The sequence below is a fragment of the Taudactylus pleione genome, unplaced genomic scaffold, assembly GCF_031769625.1.
Source record: "Taudactylus pleione unplaced genomic scaffold, aTauple2 ptg000105l, whole genome shotgun sequence".
NCBI classification, from domain to species: Eukaryota; Metazoa; Chordata; class Amphibia; order Anura; family Myobatrachidae; genus Taudactylus; species Taudactylus pleione.
The window spans coordinates 1,788,960-1,809,694 of NW_028284507.1; the positions used below are offsets into that span (position 1 = coordinate 1,788,960).

The window sequence follows — 20,735 nt, forward strand, 5'->3', positions numbered from 1 at the left end:
CAGCCGCTGCATACAAAGACACAGTGGTTGTGTTAATAGCGTCCATCTCCCAATCAGGCCCATCGTCAGGCTTACATTGGTATGGATAGAAAGCAAATGAGACATATTACTTGTGTTGCAAGCTTTGCTGTCAGACAAGGGGTTACTTAGAATTTCGGGAAGATTCCCAGACCCAGTGTATAATAATAAGCCAGACTCTATAGAAGCCTAGCATATTTGTGTGGGTGTTTGCTAGCATCTACAAAGATCGCTTGCATTAATTGTCTGAAACCCAAAATGCATCTGATGGGCGCTGCAAGATCTTAGTTAAATGTCTGTAGCTATAGTATTTTCTACCAGCAATATGTGTGCAAAATTATTTTTTTTCTAGAGAGCTCTGAAAATGTAAAGTTCTACTGTCTGTTGTATACTGTCATACAAATCTGTGGTAGATGTTGCCACAGGTAACTAAACCAAGAGGTGTTTGATACAGTATACATACTGTAAGTGGGTGCTTGAACACACGGCCTCTTGTATTGCATGGTGGGATTGTACAATAACATGCCTATTGATTTATGACCAGGGGTGTATTAAGAGAGGAGGGGGCTCATGTGCAATCTTCATCTGGGCCCCCTCCTTTCTAGACGCCGGCGCAAGTGAATAAACTCTAGGGATGGCCATCGACCATCAATAGTTAATAACCATCGATGGTTAACTACCGATGGCTTTGCCATCTATGGCAGAGATCCAGTGGTTCTCTGCCATCAATGGTAGACTGGGACCTGATGGTTCTTTCTTTTTCCCAAAGGCACAGAGTTTAGCCCCACACCCCGATGGACAGCTAAGCCCAACCCCTGATTCTGATAAGGCCTGTGGCCAACTGTGTCCCCCCCTACTCCCAGCAGCAGTGGCCATCAAGGAGTGCAAACCATTGATGGTTCACCATAGATGGTTTTGTGTCATCGATGTAACCAACAATGGACAGCTTATCGATGGCCATCCCATGTAGACTCTGGTGCTGTGCCTAAGTCTACTGCACATGAGTAGGTCTCTGGGAAAATGGTGTGGCACCCATTTTCCCAGTTATTTTTCTACTGCCCATGTGCAAATCACCAGGAAAATGTCAGCTCTGCCATTTTCATGGTGAATTGCGCAGCGCTACTGACGTTGGACTCCATGAAGGTAAGTATTGAAGAACATGTGTGCAGGGTGTACGCCCATTGTAGATACAACACTGATTATGACTGGAATACAATACAGGACCCATTGCTTGGTAGCTAGTATACTGTGTACATTATAAAGCCCATTAATTGGTGACTAGAATATATTGCAGAGACCATTCTCTGGTGGCCACTATACAAAATAGCCCACTTCTTTGCGGTCAGTGTGGGAAAGATCCCATTCCCGGTAGGCCAGTTGCAATAGAGCCCTTTTCCTACTTTTACAGTAATCAACATAGCCTACTCTATGATGGCAAGAGAGTCCATGCTATGGTGGCTTACTAGACAAATATAGCTAATTTCCTAGTGATTCTGTTGACAAGAGAGACCTTTCACTTGTGGATCAGTAGTAAATATACCCTACAATACTGTTCTATTCCATAGTGACCGATAGTGAGACAAAGTACAGTACACGCCTTGGTAGGAGCACTCAGGAGGAATAGTCGTCCATGGCTTGTCCACATTCCTCTACATTTACAACTCAAAACTCAGCGCACTCTCATGATCTCTCCAAACGCGCCCTAATCTGCTAAACCATATCCTCTATAAACCATAGCCATGTCCAGGGTGGATTAAATGATCAAGAATTCAGGAGCAAGTCGGTTAAATATACGATCACACTGAATAATTCAGTAGATGTGCATCCATTGACATCAATGGAACGAACTTCAGAAATTAAGTGCGTGCGATACTTTTTCAAGTGTATTGCTGTCTGGCTCTTTGTCTTTGCACTAGTATGCTAATGACAGTGTGTTGTCTATTGTTGTGGCTGGCTTTGTTCAGCCTTGTCACATTCACTGCATAATCAGCTATGAGCTGGATGTCCTACGCAGTCTGTGCTGCAGGATCTCCCTATTTGTTGCGGCGTAACCCTGTGATGTCCAGTGGTCGCTATGGCATGACACTTTTTTTTTTATCTTTGTGGGTGGCCTGACTGTAAAGTTTAACGCCAATTGTTCTGACAATGGCTTTATGATGCAATCATGCACAGTACATTTTAGGAAAGACGCCATCTGCCATTGAAGTGGTATTCCATACTCTTACTACATATTGTAGTACATTAAATTGCATTATACTGCTAGTTTTTTGCATTTTTAGGGCGGGAATTGGGTGGTGGCAATATGATTGCACATGACCACCCTGACTAGCGGGAAGGTCATGGGAGTATTATAAGCTTCGAGCAATTCTGGGCCGTGTGTATGGGGAAGGAGAACCTGTTTCTGACGGGTCTCTTGCACCTACAGTAGCATGGGGCTGGTGCAGGTGCTGATACTAAATGATGACGGCTACATTGACCAGAGTAATAACAATTGGTGGCACTGGTCTCCGCTGGCATATGCACGTTCCCCCGCATTAGTTGAACAGATTCTGGTGTCAGCATAAAGTAGTTAATCAGGCTTCCGCTGCTGCCTTCACCTACAGCCACTATGTGTATGACTCAGAATCAGTCAATTTGTGCCCAATGTATTTACAATTTTGCATGTCACATAAAACCTAAGGGGTCTATGTACTAAGCAGTGATAAGTGACAGAGTGAAAGTGATAAGTCTGTGATAAGTGCCAGCCAATCAGCTTCCAACTGTCATCTCACAGGCTGTGTTTGAAAAATTACAGTTTGGAGCTGATTGGCTGGCACTTATCACAGACTTATCACTTTTCACTCTGTCACTTATCACTGCTTAGTACATAGACCCCAAATGTAGTAGTTATCTGTGGGTTTTCACTTGTATACTTGTTTGACAGCAGAGGCCTAATATAAGGTTATACAGTCTCTGTTCTAGGTGATAATGGGAGTTGTAGTTATACTGTATTTTGGGGCAGATACTACTAGTCCAGAACATGGTTTAATAAACTGCCATCATCCAAAGTGCTCAGTTCTATTTGCTGAACCTCGTTCACCTTGTATCTGGTGTAGGATAGAAATTCATTTTCATTCTCTTCCCACATCATAAACCCCAGCATGCAAAGGGCATTTATTTGTGAAACACAAATTGTCGGTAAGCAGATCCTGGCTACCTGGTTTGTGGTGTGTGTCGCCCCCCTGCAGAGTGCAGCGGAACATTGAACCATCTTTCTTGCTCATCCCCCAGGTGCCTATGATTTTTTCTCCGGTTCTCTTGGCGGCTCCATTTTGATCAGTGTCATTATATAGCCACTTTTCTATACATCTTGTTGTCATAAACAACGTGTGTCTTTCCCTATGTATCCTAAATCTTTTGCCAATGTGATTGCTCTGTGTCTCAGTTTACAATGACTATTAATTCATCACATTGGTTTCCCATATCTCTGTCTCTCGCTATCTGTTTAATGTATTTCTCCCTCCATCAGTACTAAATCCTACGTAACAATGCCGGGGAAGGTGAACGTGTGATTCATCTGCAGCTCGGCACAGATACTCCAGAGGCCTGCAGTTTCATTTGTATTACAACAAGCCCACGCAACCAAAATGCATGATTTAACGTATCAGCTTGATGGAGGTCTCAGTTCCTGGACAATTACAGTTCTAGAATTACTTCTGCATCTCCCAATTCATTCCAGCTGTTGTCAAACTATAATTCCCATGGCCTTCAGTAAGAAGTATCATGGGATTTGTAGTTCGACAATAGCTATTGAGCCACAAATTATTGTGCCTGTTTTCCATAATTGTCCTTGTCATTTTTCCCCCTGAATAGGGGATGAGATCAGTTGCAGAGTACAAATTGTTCTGTATTCTGTATACATTCACTGCACCATCTCTTAGTGTAAATGCTTTATACATTTCATTTTGAGTATTACAAATGCAATAAATTGATCATACTTTATATATCAAGTGTTCCCCATACCTTTTAGATGGTAAGCTCCTTTGCGCAGGGCCAGTTTTACCTTCTGTTTCATGCCGTTGTAAAGATGTTTCCACATTCATCCATTATTTTTTCTGCTATGTGGCGTGAGACACATGCTGTAACTTAGATGCTCCACCATGGCTAGCGATTTTTGGACTTTGGTACCCAGGGTATACAGGGGAAATCCCAGGTGGGGCTTATTGCCTGAGGAACCAGTCCCTCCTCTAGGGGTCAGTAACTTGGTGGAGCAGGGTCATGGATGAACTTGGTTTGTTTCTATGAAAACTGCACCAAGATTAGCCCTGTTGCAAATCACAGTGGGTGGTCCTGACTCCTGACAGACACAGGCATCATATTACCAGTAATTTTTCTTTTTTTTTCGGGAGAGGGAGGGAAGGGGGGATATGACACTGTCTATTATTTTGTATTAGTAATGTTCCTTTATTTATAAAACACAAAACTTTACACATTCCATTACAATGTGACGATAGCACAAGAGCATAGCTTTAGACAGCTGGAGTGAGCACAGTCCTCGCAAGAGCTTACAATCTAAAATCTGTCCTCTGCTGATTTCATCTCTCTGTCCTCACTCGCAGTGTTAAGTGAAGTCTATGTATAGAGAACATGTGCCCGTCACATTGCTGTGCTTCATGGTACCACTTCCTGTTTCCAGGACGTGAGCCAAGATGGAAGATGCAGATAGCTAGAAGACTGTAGCCCTAGGATTCCGATTGCTGTTTCAACTGTTATTAATTAACAATTTGCTAATTAGTTTCACCATGATGAGCACCAAACCGCTGACTAATTAAAGTGCATTTGACTAAAAGCAGATGGTTCTCCCTGCTTATGTGCACTGTTTCAAAAGGACAAAAAACTATTTTAAATATATAGAAAGAACTTGTAGGTTAAGGTGTCTCACAGTTTTAGACCTGGAATTGTTTCAAGGTCCACAATGATGGGCAGCAGAAATTCATAAACACTGTAATGGGAAATAATATAGTAAAATAATTATACACAATAAAAAGAGGGTAACTGATAATAGAGAAATGTGTAGAGAGCAGAGACTGTAAGGGTATCTCATCTGCTCATTTAGGCCTATAAGCAGTGGCGTAATGAGGGTGGGGCACGTGCCCTAGGCACCATGACAGGCCCGGCAGAGGGAAGCTTCTCAGGCCAAGGCAATATACAGTGTGGAGATGTCCTCCACTTTAGCAACCATTCATCCCAGCGCCGGAAGTCCTGCAGCCCGGTGAAATGTGTCCCCAGCAGGACACATCAGTGGCCGGTGCAGTGAGAGTGTGTCTGTTCCCAGCGCTGGTCAAGGAGCAGCGGCGGGTGACATTTGGCGCCCAGCTCACGAAAAGGCGGACGTTGAAGAGAGTGGCAATTTGAATTTGGCACCGGCCGTGAGTCAATCACGGCTATCGGGCTGGCAGGCAATAGAAAGCAGCCGCGGCGAGCCGCTCGCAGTGCCATGGCTAGTCCTGACCGCGGTAGCTAATGTTAGACACTGCTGGGCAAAAGAACCAGTTTGGCAGCAATGGGCGAAGGAGAAGGACATTGCGTAAACTCTGGCGGCTGCGGAAGAGGCAACTCCGCCAGAAGAATGCAACTGAGGACCGGAAAGTGCTGCAGAGGTGGAAAAAGTAAAAGAACTAATGAAACTCCCCACTGCAGCCTCTCCCACCAGACAGCTAGGCCCTCTATGAGGCCTTTCCATCATTAACCCATCCCTAGACCACCAGGTTGTTGGGCACTAGGCCTGTGGCACTGATAGGTGAGCATTAGGCCCCTGCTCCTTAAGTGACTCTGGGCAATAGGTCCAGGTCACATAAATGGGGGGGATGTCATTTTTAATTTTCCCTGGGTGCCAAGCCCCTAGTTACGCTCCTGCTTATAGGGGAAGATGCATCAAACCTTCTAAAGAGGACAGGTGGCCATAGCAACCAATTATATTCTAGTTTTCATTTATCTAGTACATTCCATAAAATGATACCTGGAAGCTGATTGACTGCTATGGACAACCCTTTAAAAGGTTTGATATATCTCCTGCTAACAGTACATGTCACTGCAAGTGGATTGTACATTGTACACTATTATCATCAGTATACGTTATAAGTGGTCAGCACAGATGGCGTAGTGTTTACTATTACTGCCTTACAGCACTGAGGGCTTGGATTAGATTAGCATCAAGGCCCTACAGTATATGTGTAGAGTTGGCATGTTTTTCCTGTGTTTGCCTGGGTCTCCTCCAGGTTCTCCAGTTTCCTTTCTGACAAATAAATGTATCTTAGATGTGTGTGTGTGTAGGGAATAAAATCTCATGGAAAATGGAGTCTGCACTATTTTCCTTGATGTTTCTACTAAAGTGGCCTCAGGCGGCGCACAGGGTAAGTGTATTGAATGGGTGCAGGTTGTGGGCCCCCATTATAAATACGCTACTGCACAAGACGCCTACGACATAGCATCTCTCCAAGCCCACCTGTGTCACTCTAGGTTCCCTGTGCCTCATACCTGAGGCCCAGTGTGTCTCTCACCCCCATTTCCCAGCCCCAGTGTCTCTCTCAACTCCATTCCCCAGCCCCAGTATGTCTCTTAGCCCCATTCCCAGCCCCAGTGTGTCTCACAGCCCCATTCCCCAGCCCCAATGTCTCTCAGCCCCAATGAACAGCCTGTCTCTCAACCCCATTCCCCAGCCCTAGTGTGTCTCAGCCAAAATCCCTCCCTCCCTTCCCCAACACTTACCCGCTGCTCCTCTTCCTTTCCCTTGCAGCTTTCTCGGGGTTCTGTCTTTGGCTGCCCGCTGCTTTGGCCGTGCAGGCTGCTTGTTGTTGCAGCATGCACATAGAAGGAAGAACTTCTCCCTTCTCCATGCATGCTGCAACAACAAGCAGCTTGCACGGTGACGCTGGCCACAGCAGCAGGGAAGATTGTTCTGAAGGCGGGCCGCAGAGGGGCTGGAGGCGGAGTGGTCAGTGGTGACTGACAGGCTCCGCAAAGGCTTGTGGGAGGAGCTGCTGCAGCTTTGCATGCGCAGCAGCTTCCCTGTCAGCCATCTTATTGTTTTACCTTTGCACACGCGCAGAAGCTGTACTACTGTAGAGCTGCCCGATCGGAGCAGTGCAGCAGTGCAGTGCCTTGTCCTTCAGACAGCGGCAGCTGCCAATACTGCCAGGCAAGGTGGGCGGACGGATCAATTACAACTGACAGAACGCATTTCCGCCTCGTTCTGGCCCACTTTAACACCTGATATAAAGCAATGCTACCAAAATGTTGTCGGCTCAGTGGGACCACTGTCTGAACTTGGCTTTAACAAATAGGTTCAAATTCAATTAGCCACAGGGTGTAACTGTCTTCCCTGCACTATTCCTTTAGCACCACATCCCAGCCAGGTAACTCCAAGAGGATGCACTTGACGCAGATTTTTCCTCACAGTCTCAATAGCCTGGGCAGCAAAATCCACGTTAGTTGCACCCTCTGGGGCTTACCGTGCGAAGAAACCTATCAATTCCAGCACTTAATGCGGAATCTAAGGGTTAACATGCACTAACTGCAGGTTTACCTCGTGGGAAAATTGACCAATAATAAATTGCTCCGGGAGTTAAACCCAGGGCTTTGCCCACATGGTAAACACTGCAGGTCATTGAATTAGCATCCTAATGTTACACCGTGAATGGGTCTGCTCACAGAAATGGGCTCATGACGAAATGAGAATGAATCATCTTTGTATGTAGCTCACTGTCCCAGGTGAAGCTGCTACTTGGAATAACAATGTCACAAAGTAGCAGAGCATAAGGGAGGCTGCAGAACGTCTGAGTCAGACTGCAGTATATTCACAATGCAACGAAGCTTGCAGAGCTAGAGAAATCACATCTCACTGATTGTAAATGGGAAAGCACATTATGCAGATCACATCGACAACCGCAGGATAAATAGAGAACTTTTTTTTTTTTGTTTCCAGTAACAGAACAAATCTGCTATCCCCAGTTATGCTGCAGTCACAGTGTAAATACATTACTCCTGTCTCGTCCTGTGCTTGGCGAATATGTTACCGGAACAGTCACACAACACGTCGTATGTACTTGACAACAGTTTTAAAGGGCTGCAATACCCCAAAACAAGCGGATCCACGAATGCCAGTACAAATACATAATTTTATTTTTTTACGCATTGTATTTATTTTGTGCCTGTGTTTCCATCCCTAGATATGAATCATCTAATGAAACTAATATTGCTGTATGTTAAATGCATAGACAATTCCTTTGGCCGCAGTTGCGACCATCCTTGCGTCTTTAGTCGCAGTTGCGTCTGCGACTTTACGCTAATGCCGCAACAAAGTCCTTCCCTGGAATGTGAGAGACAGTGCGTCTCTGTATGTAGCCACTTTCAGCAACACGCATGCATTACGCCCATGAGATGCAACATCTCCGTGCATATTTTAGCCAATACCCTGTTAGCTCTCAGTCACCGTCCAGGAACACTACTTTAATTTCTGCTACCGTGCATCTAAGCAGGGGCTGGCTGGCAACTTTGAGCCTGGGGGGCAGACACAAGCAAGTGGCCCAGTTTTTCTACTAGCGAATGTAATGTAAAAATGGGCGTGACAACAATGCTGGTGGCATGGTTTCCGTAATGTGCGCGTGGTTTAAATAGCAAATGAAATATATGAGGGTAAAATTGTTATGACAAAGAGCTATAAATAAATACCATCTATTGTGTGCGTCTACTGGGGGCTGGGTTGAGTAGCTGCGCCCGGCCCTTTGTTCCGCCTTCCCCTAAAGCTCCGTCCCACAGTGTGTGTGTGTGTCTGACTTTGAAAAGGCGGGGCGCAATTCATCAATCACAAAATGGGCAGAATGCATTTCACAGTTAACAAAATGGGCAGGACATAGGCGCTCGCTCTGAATCAGGGCGGCCTTCTGGTTTTTTAGAACGGCCTCCTGGCCGCTCGCATAGCTGTGGGTGACCACCCACAGCTATAGCGAGCGGCCAGGAAGATGGTCGCGATGGTCAAGACCATAGCGACCATCGGGCTTGCGACGAGTCCCTTGTGGTAGGGTCTCGTGGCCGCAAGCCCCAGAGAGATTTCGGCTCTAACAGAGCCGAAATCTCTCCCACTGACATCACTCGTGATGTCAGTGGGGCCGCCCCCAAACGGAGGCGTTCACATGGGAATGCCTCCGTTTGGGCAGCCACTCCCCCGGCCCGCCCACCAAAGGCCCGCCCACCACTTTGTTGCGAGACCCGGAGCGACAGAGTGCTGTCGCTATCTGGGTCTCGCGCATGTGCACATGCACACTGGCCCACCATCGACCCGGTTGCGAGCGCACAGCGCTTGCCTTCGGGTCTGAATCAGGCCCATAGTGCCCTGCTAAAAGTACCTAGTGGGAACACTAATATGTATATACATACAGACACATTAAGGGCCATATTCAATTAGAGGCAAAAAGCCTATTTCACCAGTTTTTTGGGGAAAATACAGTATAGCCTAAAAACATTTTGCCTAATTCAATTCCATGACGATTTCGCCTAAGCAGAAACTCGATGCATTGAATTAAGCAAAAAAGTATCTCCAATGAATAACAGGTGAAAAGAAGTGCAAAATCTTTATTTTGGGGTGCAAATGTGGGGAATGGACCCAGAACCCTTGGGACAGCCCCCCAAGGACAAATCTGCAAAAAAAAAAAAAACCTAAGAACACCCCCAAAAAGACATGTCATTTTTGGAGTGAAAATGTAAAAAGTGGGGGGACAAGCATAAAAACTAGTGAAATAGGCTTCTTGGGAGCTGCAAGGATGGGTTTGCAGGTGCATGCAGCAGGTGGATTTTTCACGTTTTTAAAAGGTTCACTTTAGAGACATAAAAAATATGCTAGTACCCATTTTCAAGTACCCCAAATTTGACTGGACTACTTATTTTCACCATAAAATACTGCTTAATGCTATTCTTCACCACTTTTACAAAGACGCTAATAGCAAGCAATTTACACAACTTAAGTACATTAGGGCTATTAGTACACACCTATATTGATTTCCTATGTTAATGAATCTTTTTCTGGGGTACAGACTGATTTCCCCAATTCTGACAGTACTTTTAGAGTGTTCCGCATTCGCCTATTACCATTATTGCCTGTTTTGCAAATGAATTAGGCGAAAAACGGGAGCGCGCACGGAATTAATTTGCCTCTGAAACAGGCGAATGAGGCGGAATGTCGGACAGTCGAGAACTTTCCGACTTTTCGCCTCTAATTGAATACGGGTGTAAGGGCTTGATTCAGACCCTCTCGCAAGCGGCTGCTCGCTCGGAGAGAGCAATGTTTTTCAATCTGCGCATGCGTACGCTTCGAATTGCACGTGCGCAAACTGGTATGAGCGATAAGGAAACTCTCGCTCGCCAACCACAGACAGCCCAGCTGAATGAGTGACAGGTCAAGCTGTTTGTGGATGGTAACTGGGGCAGGCCACTGGAAACAGGGGAGTGGAGGTGCGAACGCAGGCGTGCCTGAGAAATTCAACGCCGCTTCAGAGGCGTGCATAATTAACAGCCAGCGTCATAGGACACGTCACTTGCTTGAAATCTACACTGAAGTGATTGAAGTGCTTGCGACAGGGTATAGTCAACGTCAAGCGCTGCGATCGCATCCGATGGTGCTCGATGTACCAATGGTTTCTTGCACTTCCTGGAGATGACGTGCGCAAGTGGGTGTATTAAGATAGGCTGGCGGGCGTCTACAAACAAAAAGTAATCGCTCGCCAATACATAGTGGGTGTGCTTATGACTTGCCCTGTGAGCGACGTCACTTAGCCAAATTTCCATACGCTGGGAGCGAGCGATAGCATTTAGTGATCGGGTCTGAATCAGGCCCTAAGTCCACACACATGCAGGGGAATTCAATTCAAAGCGATGTTGAATAGCCTCGGGAGGGAGCTCCCAAAGCTATTTAATTCACCGTGCTGTTTGGTCGTGCTAAGAGATTTTTTCTCGCACCCCCCTGGGGATGCGAGGAGAAATCCAACAAAATTGCTGGCCCTGCGGATGTTTGCCGGCTTAGCGCAACACTAATAGCCGCACGGTCAGGTATTTAGTGGGAGAATACCGGTTCTGGCGACTAAACACCCAGGTTAAGTCATGAGAACCGGCATTCTCTGACTTAACAGCAAACTGATTTGAATAGCTACCGGAGCCTAGATAGATAGATATGAGAGAGAGAGAGAGAGAGAGAGATAAATAGATATGAGATAGATAGATAGATAGATAGATAGATATGAGAGAGATAGATAAACAGATAGATAGATAAATAGATAGATAGATATGAGAGAGAGAGAAATAGATATGAGATAGATAGATAAACAGATAGATAGATAAATAGATAGACACGCACACACTGTATATAAGCTCCACCCTCCACTTACCTGGTTTTTAAAAGTGTAGAGAAGACAGGTAGCACAGGATCTCCTGCACTCTGGATCACTACTCACCTCTGCCCTCTCTGTCTCTCTCTTTCCTTGGTGACATCGACCAAACTTCTTTTTCAGCTCCTCTTCCCTGACAGATTCCCTGACAAGCCCCGCCCCCTTTTTTCCACTTTCCAGCCTCTAGGGTTCCTGGGAAAGGAAACCTGGCTCCCCAGTGGTCGACAGCGGCCATTTCTTTGTAGCTTTGTATGGGGGCAGCCATTTTTTATTAGCCTCTGTAGCTAGTCTCAGATCTCTCTAGCAGCGTGGCTGGGCAGCAGACTGTCGGACTTGGAGCTGAAGCATCATCTGCGACTGCCTGCCTGACAGTCAGGCGGCCGTGGAATGCAAACATTGTACCGGCTCGCTCGCACCCAGCGTCTGCAAATTTGCCTAAGTGACGGCATGGCAGGCGCTCTCTCTGAAAGGCATAAGCACGCCCACTTTGGGTTGGCGAGCGATCACTTTGTGTCTATAAACGCCCATCAGTGTATGGAGAGATGCCCAATAGCGAACGTGTCTTAAAACATTGGTACATCGGGGACCATCGGAAGGGCTCGTAGCGCTTGTGGTTGCCTTACCTTCCCGCAAGCACTGCGAGGACTTCAGTGTAAATAACAGGCAGGTGACGTGTACTATGACGCTGCCTGTTAATTATGCACACCTCTGGAACGGCGTTTAAACACTCAGGCACGCCTGCATTCGCACCTCCACTCCCCCGTTATTAGTGTCCGGCCCATGTTTCCACCCACAAACGGCCTCTCCTGTCACTCATGTCTTTGCTGGGCGAGCAAGTGGATTCCGATCGCTCAGAGTGGTTCTAGCACGCGCAGAACGAAGCGTACAGTGTGTAGTCACTCACCATCGGCTGCAAACGAAGTGAGCGGCCGCTTGCAAGCGGTTCTGAATGAGCTCCATTAATCGGTGCTCCAAAATGCTGGTAAGACTTTAATTTGATGAAATACAGTTTGGTGCAGGAATCAGTGTGTTTTGTGCAGTAAAAGCCTCAATGCCCCTACACACTACACGATAATGCTAACGATTTGGCTGATTCCGATGCATCGTAACAACAAATCATCCATATCTTGCAGTGTGTATGCACTACATCGTGTAGTACACGCTCCCGTGGGGTTGTCAGCCACATTGCCTGATCTTTTGTACATGCAGTAAAATCAGGCGATGCGGCTGATGATCCCACGCAGCGCTATGCGGTGGGGGCTGGCATATCAGGTGATCGGGCACCAGATTATCCAGTGTGTATGGACGGCCCGATATGTCGGCCCATCGGCGCTGGGGTCATGGGTCACATCGCTGTGTACACAGTCGTTTAGTGTGTACCCAGCTTCATACTAATATGCATATAATAAAATGTAATGCAACATTAGCTGATACATATGCCTAACTGGCAAACTGTTTTGGTCTTAAATTACTGTATTAAAATAGATGTGACAGTAGGCAGGAGGTGAAGGATACCCAATTTGGGACTTTAAAACAGATAATAATGTTTTTATAAATGTGCGAGAGGAGCTATGACACCTGCACACCAGGACAGCGTGTCTGACATTAGACTTCTCAATAATGAGTTCTAGATAGCAGGGGCCTTATGAGTGCAAGGACTTCTATCTCAGCCCCCTGGGATCTAAGGAGACAATAGTCCCATTGTTCTCCTCTTTCAATGGATTAATGACCAATGAGATCTAAATTCTTGCCGACACACATTACAATGTAAACATATATGATCATTGCAAATGGATGGGATCTGTGAGAAATTGGGCCACAAACCTGGATGGTCAAATTACCCAATTCCCAGATTCAGATTAAAATGATCTAAAACAATCAGATTGGCTGTTTATGACCCTACTATTTAAATCTGCACTACCATCTTCTATGTATTTTTGCTAAGCCTCACCTCAAACTTAGCAGGGTCCCCAGAAGCCGCTCAAAGCCGCCATTTTTCTCAGGGTTTCTTTGTCTTTTTAAAAAAAAAAACTGTGGGTGTGTGAGTGAGAGCACCAATCACCCAAAACAAGAATGACAGCTTGTGAATGGTCGCACCAAGCACCCACTATTTTAAAGCTGTGAATAAAATAGATTTGGCATATTTGTATTTCTAGGATAAAAAGAATGTGTATTACTATTGTGTTGCCTGCCCACCTCATTTCCCATTCTTGCTCCATCAAATCTTATTCAGTGATCTGGGATGCAGCCACATATAGTACAATGTTTGGTCAGGTTGGTGAACGTGACCAGTTTGTTCAACCGAAATATGTGTGTGGGAGTCAAATAAAAAGCAAATTAAAAAAAAAATAAAAATAAAAAACAACCACATCCTAAAGTACACATATAATCCTTGAATTCATAGAGTCCTAACTTTGGCCCTCATTCAGAGCCGCACGTTAACAACAGTACGCTCGTTCCGAGCGATGTTTGCACATCTGCGCATGCGTACGCTTTTTAGTACGCATGCGCGAACCAGTCAGTGCGGCCGAAAATCCTTTGTACGCTATATAGCGAGTGCCTGCTATTTTGAGTGACAGAATGAGGCGTATGTGGGTGGTAACAGGGGAAGGTGCTTGAAAATGGGGAGTGGAGATCCGAACGCAGGCGTGCTTAAAGGTCAAAACGGGCGTTTTATGGGTGTGTATATTTAAAACAGCAGCGTCATTGACCACGTCACTGGGTTATTTTATAGCCAGAACTGCACGCAAATTTGTGGTAGCAAACACCAACCACAAGAATAGCGAGCAGTTCATACGCTGGTCGATGTACTCGATTAATCTAATAAATAGCGGACATGACGTAGGATGCGTGCGGCCAGGGGGCGTTTTTAACAAATAAACGAGCGTATGTTTTGCTCGCTCGTTCAGACTTAGAGGTGTGAACAGACTGCAATGTGCGTACGGATCATTTGAATAGCCACCCCTTGTTTTTAAACGAACGACCGCAAATAGCGTACGGCTCTGAATGAGGGCCTTTAACCCCTACGTTGATTACAAATCTAATCCAAGCTGCAATCTTAAACCTAAAACAAGCATTACCCTAATGTATTATGTTATGTTTGTAATCTAGTTAAGAGTATAAAAACCTCTTGATCTAAAAAAAAATATATAATAATCTAATAAAGTCTGGCTCAAACATGCATACACCTCCGGTTTAACGGCTTCGGAATGGGTATGAAATACCGCCGGCCGCATGGCCGGCGGTTCGATTCCCGTCAGCGGCAGCCCGACAGGAGCAGAGTGCGACGTAGCGGAAGCCCGACAGCGCTGGAAATTCCGATCGTGGATAGGTAAGTATCCACTAACCTAACCCCCCTAACCCTCCTTAGGGGTGCCTAACCCTAACTTCCCCCCCAAGTGCCTAACCCTAATCCCCCCTCTAAGTGCCTAACCCTAACCACCCCCTTCCCACGCTACCTAAACCTAAGTCACCCGGGGGGGTGCCTAACCCTAAGTCCCCCCCGGGGGTGCCTAACCCTAACCCTCCCTCCCCCTAGCCTAACCCTAACCCTCCTGGGGGGGTGCCTAACCCTAAGTCCCCCCCGGGAGCCCTAAACCTAACCCTCCCCCCCGCGGCTGTCCGCTCGCGGTGCCCGGCATCACTACGATTGTGATGCCGGGCAACGATCTCCCGGCGTCGGGGAAATGCGGGCGTCTACATCTAGACGCCCGGCATTTCACCCTTGCCGGGATAAGACAGTCGGGAAGCCGGCTGCCGGTATATAGGCAGTCGGCTTCCCGATTGCTTCCCAACGGCTTCCATTGAACTGCAGTAAGCAACGGGACAGACCTTAGAAATGCTCTGCGCCATAAAGGGTGTATATACAGTGTGGGGGTGGGTCGGGAGGGCGGTCAGAGAGTGGGAGGGGCTTGAAGGGGTTGGGCAGTGGGCGGGCCGAGGTGATCCGGCATGTGCTGTGCCCCTTTACTAGTATAGAAAATATTTATACAGAACCTTTATGTATAAAACCTTTATTGTATACTTGCAGCAGTGGGGATGTAAAGAATAAGAACGATTTTGGTTTTGTACTCCTTTGGATGGCTGATCGGACTCGGAGGCTTTTACCCAGACCTTCGCTCTTGGCTTACCACTGTCAAAGAGCAAAATGTCCTTGATAACTTGTCAGCTTACGGTACCTCACAAGAGCCCTTGGATAGGCCTAACAAAGATATGTTCCCTCCTACAGGTCCATTGTGGTTTACAAAGAAAGTAAAGTAGAGAAGAGCTGTCTGTGCATTTGGTAAGGGAGGGAGATGGGGGTCTGGGGGGATGTTTTTCATGTTCCGCATTATGTTTATGTTGCATCCAAGTTTAAATTACAAAAAAAAGCCTTCCTTTGAAATATTGAGAGGCTAATTGACAGTGAGAGCACTAATGAGGAAAAAAAATAAATGAATCTGCAAATGTTTCTGGGAAGGAAATAATTAGGACAGATGATGGTGTAAATCACAGGAGATAGGAACTATCCATTACCATTTCATGAAACTGTGACTGGGGGCTGTTTATAGCGTAACACAGGAGGCTGCACATAGGTTTAACCCATTCTGAGCACACAATGTAAACATCCACTTTATCTACACCATTTATAACTGCTTTGAAGCTCCAAACCCTAGTATTTATCTGTTTGTAAAATAATTCATGCTTTTGTTGTAACCTCATGGATGAATGAAATATAGAAAATGCATATACAGTATACTGTATAATGTCATTTTGATTTAACCAGTGCACTGTGTATATTAATGATGTTTCACAATAGAGGGGTTCTAACAGTAGGGGCATTGATGAAGGCGATCCTCGGTGCAGAGGATGTACAAATGTGAGGGACAAATATTTATGGACTGTGAACTTGGGTGAGAGGACAGGAGCTCCTTTTGGTACTGCACCAAAAGATATCCCTGATCCATACCAACATGATTTTAAAGGAATTATATATACTAGCTGAAGTACCTGGCATTGCCCAGGTTTAAATCTTCAAGTTATTAAGTTTTATTATGTGATGTCATCCAAATCCATCCAGTGGAAGGCCCAGAACAGGCTCCCTGGGTCAAAGCTTTACCCAGCGCACTCCACCGTGAGGTCCGACCAGGACCCCAAAGACTCCATTAGGCATCTCAGACCAATTGCTACTCCTCTGTGAAGTTTTCACCCAAATCCATCCAGTGTAAGGCCCAGAACAGGCTCCCTGGATCAAAGTTCTGCCCAGCGTACATCAATGGGAGGCCCGACAGGGACCTCAATCCACTAGTATGTCTTCTGGGATCCAATGTTACCACTCTGTGAAGTGTTCATCCAAATTATGTGATGTTGTCCAAATTAATTCAGTGGAAGACTCAGAACATGTTCCCCGGGTGAAAGTAAATTTGCCATGAGGGTTCTACTGGGACCCCAACCACTCCATTAGGCATCCCAGGTCAATTTCCACCCCTCTGTGAAGGTTTCATCCAAATCCACCAAGTGGGAGGCCCAGAACAGGCTCCCCGGACAAAGTTCTGGCCAGCGTCCCAGGGACAAAGTTCTGCCCAGCGTACACTAATGGGAGGTCCAACGAGATCCCAACCTTCTGGGATCCAATGTTACCACTCTGTGAAGTTTTCATCCAATACATCCAGTGAAAGGCCCAGAACAGGCTCCCCGGATCATAGTTCTGCCCAGCATACACCAACGGGAGGTCCGACTGGGACCTCGCATTGGTTTCTTCCCAATCGATGCAGGGGTGCCTGAATGCATAACCGGACAGACAACAAACAGACCAATTAGATTTATATATAAGATGTACTGGCAGGGGTGGTGTGTCTGATTTTCCCAATGCTTTTCCAATCCATCAATCATTGTGAAAAATCCACTCAAAGGTTCATGTTATTTTAATCAGAAAAAAGCAGGTTGGATATAGAAATCTTACTTCATATTGCTAAAGGTCTTACTGGAGCTTTGTATTAGCGCATACTATTGCTATGGAGAACCCTGCGTTTTCCAACATATAACTCTCTATCTGTGGTTTCCTGCCTGCTTCCATTCACCTGCTCACTGACTTGCCCCAAACACATGCAGCCCGGGCCTTAATAAAATAAGTACAATAAGTACAAAAGTGGACAGGTCACAGCCTCCAATAAGATCAGTGCACGCTCTGCTGCTATAAGATTATGATAATCATTTGACTAATGAGACCACAAAAGGCAAGCAGAAAATTAAGACTGAACACATTAAGGTGCTCAAACCAGAGGCCTAGCTCTGGGCTGGGTACCAGGTGTTTTGGGTGGTCTGCTAGCCAGCAAGGTGGAGCACCTCCAGAATACTGAGGCCTGCAGCCTAGAGTACCCAGTCTGGGCTGTGCAGAGAGGTACAGTAGCTCACAGTATGGCCATTTACACTGTGCGTCCCCACCCAGTCCTACACTACAACTCCAGGTCCAGTGATAAAGTTCCTGGTTTTGACCATAGTCAAAGTCATCATCAAAACTCCAGTCTAGACCTGCAGCAAGATGTAAGTTGCATGTAACTCTCTGTATGCATTACATTAAGGGAAACAGAAAAACTCTATACACATCAAAAAATGTAACATGGTTTGGCCAAGGAACATGGCAGCAATACAGCATTCATGATCGATGAGTGCATCCCAGGTTTGGATGCACATAAAAAGTGATCTACTAACTACCAATGATACTGCATGCTTCTTCTGCACATTCCAAATGTATATAGTGACAGCTTCAGTAGGTACAAAATAACCTGGTATATTGCAAGACTTTAAAAAATTTACACTACTGTACCAACCGAAACAATCAATTTATTCTTCTGTTCCTGTTGCTTTCTGGTTTAAGAAAGTTGCTTTGCCATATCTACTTGTCTGATGAGAATCCAGTCGACTTGTATCAAGAGGTTTTTCAAAGACGGTAGGTAGTCTGAGCTTTCCCATTACTCAGCCCTGGCTCAGCCATTACTGTTGGCAATGTTAAATAAATATTTTCTCTTTCTTGATCATCTGGAATAACAAGTAATAACCTTCTTTCGGTGACATTCTCTGCCTCAACCTACTCTATGCTACTTTCTGATTCCATCAGTAGTCAGGTTGCCGAGGAGTTAAATAAAAGGAAGAAGAGATATTGAAAGGGGTTAGACTGGTACCAAAAAATATGGTTTCGCCTTTTGAGAGTTTTTAATAAATGTAATTTGGAGAAACACAAAATATTGACAGCAACTTGCTTAATTTCACTCGAGTTTTAACAAATTTTTACTCCCTAAGGCAAATACTGTAGCTGCAACATTTTATTCTGAGTTAGAAATATATTATTCCTGAAATATGTTCTAACTTAAGAAATATGTATCTGCATAAAGTTTCTGCAAACAGAAAATACATTAGTATATGTTTTTTTTTCTCATCCTCCTGTTACATAAAAGCTGACCTGGCTTTTCTTCTAAGAGAACACAGAAATGTACTTCCAGCAATCCTTCAGCGGTGCACAGAAAATGTAATTTCAGAAAAACTTCTGTCTGGGTTCCAGAGCCGGGGAATGAATTGAAATATATCTGGGACGGACATTGTGTTTGATGTGTAATAGGAGATGCTGTTTTATATATCCAAGGTTATTTGCTGCTTTGGCACTTCACACACATACAATTGGAGGGTAAATAGGAACTGCCCGGGCCTCCCAGACTGCCTTTTGTAAAAGCTCACAATCGTATTTTGTGCTGGGAGAGACCTGCTGTTTTGTGTGTTTGATATTTCATCTTCAAGAGACCTGTTATTAGTCTACACTATCTATGGGAAGCTGATGCACGTTCTCATGTCAGTTTTTGTGACATATGGTTTATGTATTCAGGGCCTGACTCAGCGATAGATGCAAATCATGTTGCGACAGCAATTTCCGTATACAGCGCGCTTGTGAAAATATGCTAATGATTCAGCCGCCGTCTTGTGGTGCATGGAGACGATTGCCCCTGGCGTTATTTGACATCTGCCGCTCTAGTGCTCATCGGAAACATCGGTCGCACATTGAACCTCTGAGTAAGCTTATGCTGTCTCAGGCAGAGTAGCTCTCCTAAGACGCTGGAGCCTCTGCAGCTGTGAACGAATTTATAGAGGCTCACTAGAGCATCCCCAGAAAGTGATCCAGACACGCCTACGTTTTTCTAATCCCCCCCCCCTTTACCTCACATAAGCTCTGACTACCTGTCACTCACTGCGACTAAATCCTCTCTGCGATTTCCGTCGCTAAACCCTCGCAGCGCAAGCATAGTGCAGCTTTGATGTGTAGTGGCAAGAAAATCGCTTCCCTGCATCCGACAATAACATTGCCTCCATCGCTGAATTGGGACCAGTGGTTACTTTGCATGCTATTCATTCTATGGGATTTCTTTGGAAATTAACTATTTACTATTTGTTTTATGCATATTTATAGTGGTCTGAATTAATTTTGAATTATTTCCATTTACCTATCTTTTAAAAATGTGATGAGTTGAGGAATTGGACCATGGACAGCTACTGTGGAGGGAGGAGGGAGTGCCTGGGATGACAGAAAAAGTGGCACAGGATAGGACAGCAGAAAATGTAAATTCAGCTTGGTATTTCAAGAACTCTAGCTAAAGGAAAAGACATAATAGTTATTTTGCTATAGATCGGGACTAATTGTTAAAGAATGAGAAGAAGGTCTTAGGACACATAACTAGAGTGGGTTTGTAGTCTCTTCGCTGTATCACCATTGCAGCCATCTGTGTTCCTATCTTCTTTCTGCAGCACTTTGGAAGAAAGTCTGCATTAAATATTAAAAGACTTATTACAAATAAAAAACTGGCAAGGGCTTAGGGGTCTTTGGGCCTGATTCAGCAAGGAACGCACGGATGCAGACGCACGCAGCCGTCCGCTGAGAGAATATGCTAATGAATGCACACGCACGGAGACCGCAACACAAGATGCAGATGCCCAGCCCCATATTAAGCCGCCCATCTCCTTTTACTCACAGCCTGATCAGCATGCAAGATAGCAGAAACATCGGTAACATCGAGAACCATCGGACCCATTAACATAATAGTGGTTGAACTGACCAGACGCAGGATTTTGGCCGCTTCCTGTGTACAGGTACATGGCTGCGTATGCCACCACACTGCCTTAATTATGGATGCCCCTATAACGGCGTTATAACTCCTGCGTTTGCCTGAAAACCCCCCGTCACCACCCGCAAACGGCACTTTCTGTCAATCAATATTGGAAGGGTCTGCGTACACACTGTGTGTAGTCTGCGTACCATTACCCGATCGCACCGGCTAGTTT

At 45.5% G+C, this 20,735-nt stretch overlaps 1 protein-coding gene and 1 long non-coding RNA gene across 3 annotated transcripts in view; one reads left to right on the forward strand and one right to left on the reverse strand.

The window, feature by feature from the left end:
* Positions 1-20,735, reverse strand: part of LRRTM4 (leucine rich repeat transmembrane neuronal 4) — a 624,795-nt gene that overhangs the window by 190,904 nt on the left and 413,156 nt on the right. The window lies entirely within an intron of this gene.
* Positions 1-20,735, forward strand: part of LOC148525520 (uncharacterized) — a 75,604-nt gene that overhangs the window by 35,535 nt on the left and 19,334 nt on the right. The window lies entirely within an intron of this gene.